General features: G+C 41.1%; 1 long non-coding RNA gene across 1 annotated transcript; it reads right to left on the minus strand.

Annotated features, from left to right (window-relative positions):
- Positions 1-519: 519 nt before the first annotated feature.
- On the minus strand, positions 520-8340 carry LOC136886486 (uncharacterized). The gene is made up of 4 exons (XR_010861807.2): positions 8280-8340; positions 7337-7391; positions 4148-4197; positions 520-639 (listed from the first exon to the last, which is right to left on the minus strand). It is a non-coding gene; the product is annotated as an uncharacterized lncRNA (long non-coding RNA).
- Between the last annotated feature and the right edge of the window lie 3016 nt (positions 8341-11356).

The following is an 11356-nucleotide window of genomic DNA, read 5'->3' on the forward strand; positions in this document are numbered from 1 at the left end:
CCTAATATACTTAGGTGAAACATGTCCCATAATTCCACTATGTAACATCGGTTTAGATTGTAATAAATAATCACAAATTGTATTGGAAAGGTGGACTTCTACGAGATAGTTCTTTCATGAGCTTATCTTAAACGATGAAAAACAACTTGTGAAAAATTACCAGCTGGATATATGGAGTACTGGACGACCTGGAGATCGGTTGTTACTAGATACAACACCAATCTGCACAATTGGGGACAGTCGGTGGATTCTGTTTTGTGTGACTGTGGTGAAGTACTGACTACGCCCCATCCTTGTCCTGCCACATGTACTGAGAACTAGCTGCTTGATGCCACAAGGAATACACTCGACGTTGCTAATTTCTGGTGCACCACAGTATGAACCTTTAGTGCACAATTCTTCTTTATTTCCGTTCTATAGACATTTTTTTGTACATCATTATATGTAACTCTGCTTCTGACATGGTATAAATGAATAAATTGGTAATTGTAGCGCTGTTGGGAGGATGTTGTGGAAACGAAGCAGTAAATTATAACTTTAAAATGTGCCTTTATTATTTTATGAGTTGCATGTGAACAAATTGTGATCATATACAAGATGAATGCTGCGAGTCCAGCTCAAGTGTTCCATGTCGACAGCCTGAAACAAGAGAAAGAACATAAACATATGAGAGCTTCATGACAGACATTAGTTTCAGGTACATTGTGCTAGTTCTGATCACCTGTTTTATTATAGGACACAAAAACAATGAGTGTACATTAAAATAGCCTCCGACCAGAGTTACCTAAATTACGCACTCTGCAGCCTTCTAGATGAACACTATTTGATAAGAATGGCAAGCAAGGAAATTTCAAAAACTTAACATGTTCCAGACGTAAAAATTGGCAGTTGTAATCTCCTTTAAAAATAAAGAAACACGTGTTGTTCTGTTTTTGGAAAATCCAATTAAGAGGAGAGGATGGTGGTGAAGAGGACTGGAAAAGGGGTCAAATCCTTTAATGGGGATGTTTATATCCCAAAAACTGAATATGTTACAGACGTGAACATTTATATTTGGAATCTTCTTGAAAAGAAACACGTAATTTTTTTGTTTTGTTTTTGGAAAGTCATTTGCGGGGGGAGGGGGGGAGGCGTGATAAAGGACTGAAAAAAGAGTTGAATCTTTTTTTTGCTAGTGGCTTTACGTCGCACCCACACAGATAGGTCTTTTCGCTACGATGGAATAGGAAAGGTCTAGGAGTTGGAAGAAAGCAGTCGTGGCCTTCAATAAGGTACAGCCCCCAGCATTTGCCTGGTTGTAAAATGGGAAATCACGGAAAACCATCTTCAAGGCTGTCGACAGTGGAATTCGAACCCACTATCTCCTGGATACAAGCTCACGCCGCGCCCCCTGACCGCACGGCTAACTCGTCCGTTAGGTTAAATCCTTTAATGGGGATACTTATATCTTAAAAAGAACCTGAATATATTACAGGCGTGGAAATTTGTGGTATTTGGAATCGCGTCCGCCTCTGTGGTGTAGTGGTTAGCGTGATTAGCTGCCACCCCCGGAGGCCCGGGTTCGATTCCCGGCTCTGCCACGAAATTTGAAAAGTGGTACGAGGGCTGGAACGGGGTCCACTCAGCCTCGGGAGGTCAACTGAGTACAGGTGGGTTCGATTCCCACCTCAGCCATCCTGGAAGTGGTTTTCCGTGGTTTGCCACTTCTCCTCCATGCGAATGCCGGGATGGTACCTAACTTAAGGCCACGTCCGCTTCCTTCCCTCTTCCTTGCCTATCCCTTCCAATCTTCCCATCCCTCCACAAGGCCCCTGTTCAGCATAGCAGGTGAGGCCGCCTGGGCGAGGTACTGGTCATACTCCCCAGTTGTATCCCCCGACCAAGAGTCTGAAGCTCCAGGACACTGCCCTTGAGGCGGTAGAGGTGGGATCCCTCGCTAAGTCCGAGGGAAAAACCGAACCTGGAGGGTAAACAGATGATGATGATGATGATGATTTGGAATCGCCTTTAAAATAAAGAAACGCGTTTTTTTTTTTCGAAAAATCCATTTAAGGGGTGAAAAGGGCCGAGGATACATATATCTTAAAAACTAAAGATGTTACAGATGTGGAAATAGGTACTTGGAATCTCCTTTTAAAATAAAGAAACAGATTTTTTTCGACGTGAGAGAGGAGTGTGTCTCACATGTAGAGTTCCATGTCGCATGTTCCAGAGTTAGCTCTGCCAGTAGCGTGATCTTCTCAGCCCCAAAAGGCAATGCCACAAACGTGGTTTGAAAAGAGGTCCTGGGGTAAATGAAACTCATTTTTTGTCAGGAATTTTAAGATAATGTCTTTGTGCAGCACCGAGGAACGATTACTTTATCAAATTACGATATCCACGTGAGCGAAGCTGTGGTTAAGAGCAAGTATTTCTATTTAAATGGTACATTTGTGGGACAATCAACAACAAATACACGACCATTTTTAAGGAGCAAATATTTTTCCACACCTTTTTTTATTTTTACAGTATAATGCTCTATTCTTTGTCCGACCAATTGGCTGAATGGTCAGCGTTCAGGCCGTAGGTTAAGAGGATCTCTGGTTCGATTCCCGGCCGACTCGGTGTTTTTAAGCGTGTGTGATTAATTCTTCCGGACCGAGATAGTTGGTCGTGCGGTTACGATTGCACGGCTGTGAGCTTACATTCGGGAGACAGTGGGTTCGAATCCCACTGCCGGCAGTCCTGAAGATGGTTTTCCATGATATCCAATTTTCACACTAGGCAAATGCTGGGGCTGTACCTTAATTAAGCCCACGGACGCTTCCTTCCGATTCCTAGCCATCATCGTCATAAAGCAAATTAAAAAAAGAATACTTCTGGCTCGTGGACTGGGTTTTTCTGTTTGTCTCAACACTTTCTTGCTCATATTCAGACAACACACTACACTACCAAACACCACAGAAACACACAATAGTGATTATTACATCCCTCCATATAAGGTTGGCGACAGGAAGGGCATCCGGCCTAAAACAAGGCCAAATCCACATATGCTACACAGTTCGCGTCCGGTGGTGGTGGTGATCATTGTTTTAAGAGGAAGTACAACTGGGCAACTGTCCTCTATATATAACAATAATCAGAGAGAAAAATGGAAGGGATCCCACACTTCGAAAAATTGAGCTATTGGCCAAAGAAAAGCAAGGGCCACGAAGGGCGTGAAAAAGGAAGGCTCCGTAGGCCTCGAATGATCTAATACCGTCGGGGTCGGAAAATAACAAGTGTTGACCAAGGGAGGTCGTATAGGATAGATGCAAGTGAAGAGCCTGGAACAAGTAAGTGGAAGCAATGCAGGACTCAGCTGAGGGCCCCGTGGTCGCCAACCCACGCTCCCCAAACTTAGAGCCTCTGGGGTCCTTTTTAGTCGCCTCTTACGACAGACGGGGGTATACCATGGGTGTTATTCTACCGCCCCCATCCACAGGGGGATTGGGTCTCTGGACCACCATCTGTTCTTAATTTTAGCAACCGAAGCAAGAAGAGATTTTTCCTGTGTAAACCAAGTTTACGCAGAAAAAGGACACTATATTAGAATGCAATATGCTGTTTAACATCCTGTTTTTGTGTTCACTATAAGCGAAGTGGTGGTTCACTATAAGCGAAATTTTAGTACTTATTAGAATGCTTGTGGATCGAAACCAGTTTCACTGTAGCCGAATTTCGGTATAGACTAACCTAGTGCACAATATACAGAATATTTAAAAAGAAAGCCCTGATTTTCACTATAAGATATCAATCAATTCCTGAAAAATGGCTTAGAAAGTAAACTGACAATTCCAGGATTTCTGATGCCCCAATGTAAGTAGGTTTGGTAGATTTTGGAAGAAATGCTAAACGTGGTTATATGCCACAAAGGTATATTTGACTTCTAATATACAATTAAATGTTATTGTGGTTCCTTCAGTCCACGATAAAAATGCGAAATTCCGTTTTAAAAAATGCGAAGTGTAGCCTATCTGTTGGCCTGAAGTAAGAGCTAAAGTACGTTTTCGTGAGACATTCTCAAGTACAAGAGAAAGCTCGATGAGTGAGTGTGCTATTTGCATTATACTTCAAATTACTTTGAGATACTCTACACCTTAGTTATCAAGAAAGACTGAAGGTTTACCTGTGTGTTCTCCACTACAGTCTAGCCGCTGGTGGTGGTGCTGTTGTTGTCTGGAAATAAATAAATAAATAAATAAACAAATAAATAAATAAATAAATAAATAAACCTGAAAAAGTTTGTAATATAAAAGCTTTGACACTTCACAATAATATAAATCAATTCATGTAAAAATAATAAAAATGTGTGATTTGATAGAATCCGATGATGTCCTTTCAGAACGAAACATGCCATTTTATTTTAATCATGTAATTTTCAGGTATTTTCTAAACATCAGTTTTACATAAAATTGTTTCAAGAAACTGAAAAACCTAAGTTGTAAAATAAAGTGAAATAAAATTCTGTTGCTTACACGAAATTGTGATAGTTCTATAATATCTATAAAGATAGGGATATCTTAATCGAATTTTTATAAACTCAAAAAGTGTGCAAAATTACTAGAAACACAAAATATTTGTTTATAAATTTTAAAAAAATATTGAGTCAAATACCACTTATCTTAAGAGGAAGTACAACTGGGCAACCATCCTCTATATTACACTAATCAGAGAGAAAAAATGGAAGGGATCGGATACTTCGAAAAATGAAGGTATTGGTCAAAGAGAGACAAGGGCTACGAAGGGCGTGAAAATTAAAGACTCCTTAGCCTCGGAAACCTAATACCATCGGGGTCGGAAAAGAACAAGTGTTGACCAAGGGATGTCGGATAGGATAGATGAAAGAGAGGAGCCTGGCAGAAGTAAGTGAAAGCAATGCCAGGCTCAGATGAGGGCCCCGTGGTTGCAAACCCACGCTCCCCAAGTTCAGAGCCTCTGGGGCCCCTTTTAGTCGCCTCTTACGACAGGCAGGGTATACCGTGGGTGTATTCTTCATCTGCGTCCCCCATTCACATATTGAGCATCAAAAAAATAGACATTAAACACTAAATTGTGTTGTATGTACAGAGGTGTGAAAATTATTAGAATAATTGCGATTAACATAACTTTTTTGTTTATCTTCTAATTAGGTGAACTATTTCACATTCATTATGAGTTTAAATGTTAGTACATTTAATTTTCATCTTTCAAGAGTGATTTGGAATATTTATTGTCTTACAAAAGAGTAATTTTACAACAATTGCGCTATTTCTTCGAAGTTGTGTCATGTTACCTACAATGTGTGTTTGAACAGTTGACTTCAGAATTCAGGTTATGTCATTGTCAGAGTAATTTGGTATTTTTATGATTGTTGTTATATGTTACCATAGTTTCCCAGCTGATTTCTCTGCCTAATTTATTTAGATTTAGTGGTTTCTATCGAACTGTTAACATTGTTAATTGTGTGGGTGGGTGTTTTTGACAATGGGCAAGAAAAGTGACCTTTCTCCTAGGAAAGTGGCTTTGGTCAAGTGTCTTCTGAATGAAAAACGTTAAAACGCAAGGAGAAATAGCAGATAGATTACAAATTTCACAAAGATCTCTGTGTAGAGTGAAGAAGTCTTTGAATTCTGGTTCCGAATATGCAAACTCTCTGGAAGGAAAAGTAAATTCAGTCCTAGGACTGAAAGAAAATTCCTTCAAATGGCAAAGAAAAATAGAAGAATCACTAGCGGATATTTAAAACGGAGTTTGGAGAACTACGGAGTAGATGTTTGCGATTCGACTGTTCGTCAAAAACTAATTTCTGCTGGTCTCCCTGCACGCCGTCCATGAAAGAAGGCTAAGATCACGCCTGTAATGGCAAAGAAGAGACTTTCCTGGGCAAAAGACGTCAGAGAACGATTCGGAGATGACTAGAGCAAGGTATTATAAAATTAGTATTAGTTACTTAGAATAATACCAGTCAATGAACCTGAATTGAAATATGATATTCTGAAGTAAGAAAATGCCAAATTTAACACAAATGGATGAAATTCTCTTTGCAAGCAACTTATTCATTTAATTTTCATTATACTGAAGTTTGTATGGTATTAGGAATGTTTTTAATTTCTCAGGTATGTTTTTCCGAAGAATCAGTGTTTGCAATAACAGACGAAAGTATTCAGTACATGAGGAGAAGGACTGATATAGAGTTCGTGCCCCATTGCATTGCACAAACTGTCAAGCATCCCACCCAGGTTATGGTCTGGAGTGTTACATCAGTTCATTGTACATAGTAGAGGGTATGATGAACCAGAATCAATACAAAACAGTACTTGAAAGACGATTATTGCCGCAAATGAGAGAGTGGTTTCCCAATGGTGACTTTGTATTCATGCACGATGGTGTTCCTTGTCATAAAGCGAAGTCTTAGATGAAGTTTCTAAGTGAAAACAAAGTAAAAACTCTTCCTTGACCTGGTAATAGCATAGATCTAAACCCCATTGACAACCTCTGGACCATTGTGAAGAGAAAACTGAAGATAAACAGTATTACAACCAAGATAAATCTCAGAGATAATCATTAATATATGGCACCATGATAAGTAAATCAAAGATTCCTGCAAAAATTTTGTAGAAATCATGCCAAATCGCATTAAATCTGCCGTACAATCATACAGCATGCATGCCAAATAATAAATATGCTAGTAATTTCAATTGAAAGGAAAATATCAATGAATAAATGTCATTTTATACAAAATTTTCCAATTATTCCAAAATCACATCTCTGTAATTTATTGTGGTCAAGTTGCTCCTAAACCATCCGTGGTACACAGCTGAATTTGTGCATGGGGCATGGGAATAAACTGTATTCATTGCTCACCAAGACTTACCCCGATATCTGGGAGTTGGTTTGCTGTTTAGTGCCTTTCTTTCTTTTTTTTTTTGCTAGTTGCTTTACGTCGCACTGACACAGATAGGTCTCATGGCGACGACGGGACAGGAAAGGGCTAGGAGTGGGCAGGAAGCGGCCGTGGCCTTAATTAAGGTTCAACCCCAGCATTTGCCTGGTGTGAAAATGGGAAACCACGGAAAACCATTTTCAGGGCAGCCGACAGTGCGGTTCGAACCTACTATCTCCCGGATACTGGATACTGGCCGCACTTAAGCGACTGCAGCTATCAAGCTCGGTTTTAGTGCCTTCTAACAATGACCAATTCATATATATAAGACAATGTTTCTATGAACCCATGCATAATTTATTAAAGTTAGTTTTGCCACCACATTAAGCATTAGTACAAAAAATAGAATGCCCAGAATTAAATTAGTAGTTCATGTACAGCAGTCCTACTTACTCGGTGGAGGTGCTCCACTCCAGCAAGGCTTTGGAGAGGGAACAGGGCTGCCGAACTGAAATAAGAACGCAGACTTGTTAATTTATGTTGTGATACAAATTTAGGTGGTGGTGGTGGTGTTTTAAGAGGAAGTACAACTAGGCAACCGTCCTCTATATAACACTAATAAGAGAAAAGATGGAAGGGATCCGACACTTCGAAAAATGAAGGTATCGGTCAAAGAAAGACCCACGAAGAGCGTGCAGGAGAATGACTCCCTAGGTCTCCATTGCTCTAATACCGTCGGGGGTGAAAATAAGAAGAGCTGACCTAGGGAGGTCCGATAGGAGGAGCCTGGCACAAGCGAGTGGAAGCAATGCCAGGGTTCAGCTAAGGGATCCTTGGTCACCAACCCACGCTCCCGAGTTAAGAGTCCCCGGCGCCCCTTATAGTCGCCACTTAAGAGAAGGGGGTAATGTGGATGTTATTCTACCGCCCCCACCCATGGGGCCTTTAGCTGAGACCTCGCGTTCCTTCCACTTACTTGTGCTAGGCTACTCACTTTCATCTATCCTAGCCAACCTCCCTTGTTCAACTCTTGTTCTTTTTCAGACCCCGATGGTATTAGAGCATTCGAGGCCTATGCAGTCTTTCATTTTCACGCCCTTTGTGGCCCTTGTCTTCCTTTGGCCGATACCTTCATTTTTCAAAGTGTGGGATCAATTCCATTTCTTCTGTCTGAGTAATGGTGTATAGAAGATGGTTGCCTAGTTGTACTTCCTCTTAAAACAATAATCACCACCACCAACACTCTTAAATTCATGACATAGCTCTTGCTAGCAAGTTTTAAATTAGACGAAGAGTGATAACATTTGACAGATGAGAAAACACAATGCTGAAATAATATTTCAATAAAACAATTGTCAAGATTATCTCCATCCGATGAAAGGCGTTGTTCACTTACAGCGATGGCTACAGCGAGCGCCAGGACAGCGAGAACAGTATACAGCCGCATGATGAACTGATGTATTCTGTTGGTGTAAAAAAAGTGATGCTTGCTTTTATACCTGACGTTACATAAGAGTGTTACAGGTGTGACAGGTCAGCCATCACAACTAAATTGTGTTATTACTCTGTTTTTGGACAGGAAAGTAAAATTTATTTATTTTTTGTGCTCTCAAATAATTATTCGGTTGACCAGCACCGGTGTGTCACTTTGATTACCGAGCACTTCCGTTCATGAGTGTACCAAACTTCAATACCATTCCAGTCTTTATGAGCTTGTCAGAGTCCTGGCATTGTCATCACATTAGTGTTCATTCCCACCTTGAAAGAATGGAACGGGCCAAGTATTCTCTGGTCGAGAGATACAGGCGGCTTTTAAGTGATTTTAGGGGTCGTGGTGGTGGTGGTGATTATTGTTTTAAGAGGAAATGCAACTAGAGAACCATCCTTTATATAACACTAATCAGAGAGAAAAATGGAAGGGATCCGACACTTCGAAAAAATGAAGGTATCGGCCAAAGGAAGACAAGGGCCACAAAGGGCGTGCAAATGAAAGACTCCCTAGGCCTCGAGTGCTCTAATACCGTCACGGTCGGAAAAGAACAAGAGTTGACCAAAGGAGATAGGATAGGATAAATGAAAGTTGGGAACCTGGCCAAATACTTTAATACACCAATACCGGACAGCTCTATCTCAACAGCATTGAGTTCAGTGGGAACAGCGACGGTGGTGACATCTAGCGTGTCGATATCTATGCTACACTTGAGAGGAATGCATCTGCACTCATTGGCAATATTTATGTTAAAATAATTGAACAATAATAATTATTAAGAATGTAATTTTCATCATCATCATCATCATCATCATCATCTGTTTACCCTCCAGGATCGGCTTTTCCCTCGGACTCAGCGAGGGATCCCACCTCTACCGCCCCAAGGCCAGTGTCCTGGAGCTTCAGACTCTTGGTCGGGGATACAACTGGGGAGAATGACCAGTACCTCGCCCAGGCGGCCTCACCTGCTATGCTGAACAGGGGCCTTGTGGAGGGATGGGAAGATTGGAAGGGATAGGCAAGGAAGAGGGAAGGAAGCGGCCGTGGCCTTATGTTAGGTACCATCCCGGCATTCGCCTTGAGGAGAAGTGGGAAACCACGGAAAACCACTTCCAGGATGGCTGAGGTGGAAATCGAACCCACCTCTACTCAGTTGACCTCCCGAGGCTGAGTGAACCCCGTTCCAGCCCTCATACCACTTTTTAAATTTCGTGGCAGAGCCGGGAATCGAACCCGGGCCTCCGGGGGTGGCAGCTAATCACGCTAACACTACACCACAGAGGCGGACAGAATGGAATTTTAAAATATGAAATGCCTCCTTCTTAAACCTCCAAACGAGCATTACAGTATATTAGCCGTGCCTTTCGCTATGCCTTAAAAATTAAAAGAAGAATTTGTTTGAGGATCCACCCAGCCACTGGGAGGAATATTTAACAACTACTCCTTCCTCTCCTTTCTAGCCTTTTTCCAATTATTTGGTGCAGCACTTTGTATGGACTTAGCCTAGTTTTGGGGCCGGATGCCTTTCTTAACATCAATCAAATGTGGAGGAATATAGAGTCACTATTGCCTGTTTCTGTGATTGTTTTTCGTATAATGTGTTGTATATATTTAAAGATGCGTATGAATACGAACACAAAACCGCAGCCCCCAATCTACACGAATTAGAGACGCGATTAAAATCTCTGACTCAGCCGGGAATCGTATCAGAGCTCTCTGAGCCGAAGGCCAGTACGCTGACCATTCCGTGGTGGTGATTATTGCTTAAAGAGGAAGTACAATATTGGTGAACCATTCTCTATTAACACTAATCAGAAGGGAAATGGAAGAGGCCCAACGCTCCGAAGAATGAAGATATCACAGACACACAAAGAAAGAAGGGCCACGAAGTGCTAACCACTCAGCCAAAGCGCTAGAGGGGGCAGATAATTTAACAACATCCATAATTTATTAAGATTTCGGGAAAGAGAAGCTGCAATTAAGGAACAGGAGTTTTGGTCCATTATTTTGACTTCTTCTTCTACTTCTTCGATACGGCCGATTTTCCGAAACTCTACAGGGGAACTCACCTCACGCTGGTATCTCGCTTTTGCTGTACTTAGAATTTTCTGTTTCACCTCTGAAGGCAGAAATATGTAATCTATACATATTGGGGTTACGTGAGTGAACTACGATGTTCCTGACAAGGAAGAAGTGTCAGAAATTCCTAAAGTATCTTACACAAATGTATTTATGAAGAATTACCACACACACGTATTAAATTAGGCGGATGCCAATAATTCACTGAAATAATTTCCTTATGCCGGGCTGAGTGGCTCAGACGGTTGAGGCGCTGGTCTTCTGACCCCAACTTGGCAGGTTCGATCCTGGCTCAGTCCGATGGTATTTGAAGGTGCTCAAATACGTCAGCCTCGTGTAGGTAGATTTATTGGCACGTAAAAGAACTCCTGCGGTACTATTACTATTATTACTATTATTATTATTATTATTATTATCATCTTACAGTAAAAGAAACTGACTGGATTCGGAACTCATCGTCATCAATTTCAAGACTACCGCGATAACCATTATGCTACAGGCCCCCAAGTTTTCGATTGGGAAATTCATGGTACTGTTTAACAATGTGGGCCCTCAAGTTTGAGTGTACCTAAGTTCCATATTTATTAATATTATTGGTTTTACTCTAATGAAATGTTAGTGGGACGTATTTCATTGATTCTTTGTTATAAGAAGTATATAATTAACCTCAACACAGATACGAGGTCATTACTTCTTTTTTTACTACTTGCGGCCCTTATCAGTTCCCATGCCATTACCTTGCTGGGTAATTTGATCAGCGCATAACACTTTTCTTGGAATATAACTGCAGTGTAAGATTATTTAGTGACAAACACTGACACATTATAAACAACACGGCAGTGCGCCAAGAATCATACAGATAGCAATATGTTATTGAAGAGTTAGTCACACCAAGCCATGTAGGT

Source organism: Anabrus simplex, chromosome X (genome assembly GCF_040414725.1).
Source record: "Anabrus simplex isolate iqAnaSimp1 chromosome X, ASM4041472v1, whole genome shotgun sequence".
NCBI lineage: Eukaryota > Metazoa > Arthropoda > Insecta > Orthoptera > Tettigoniidae > Anabrus > Anabrus simplex.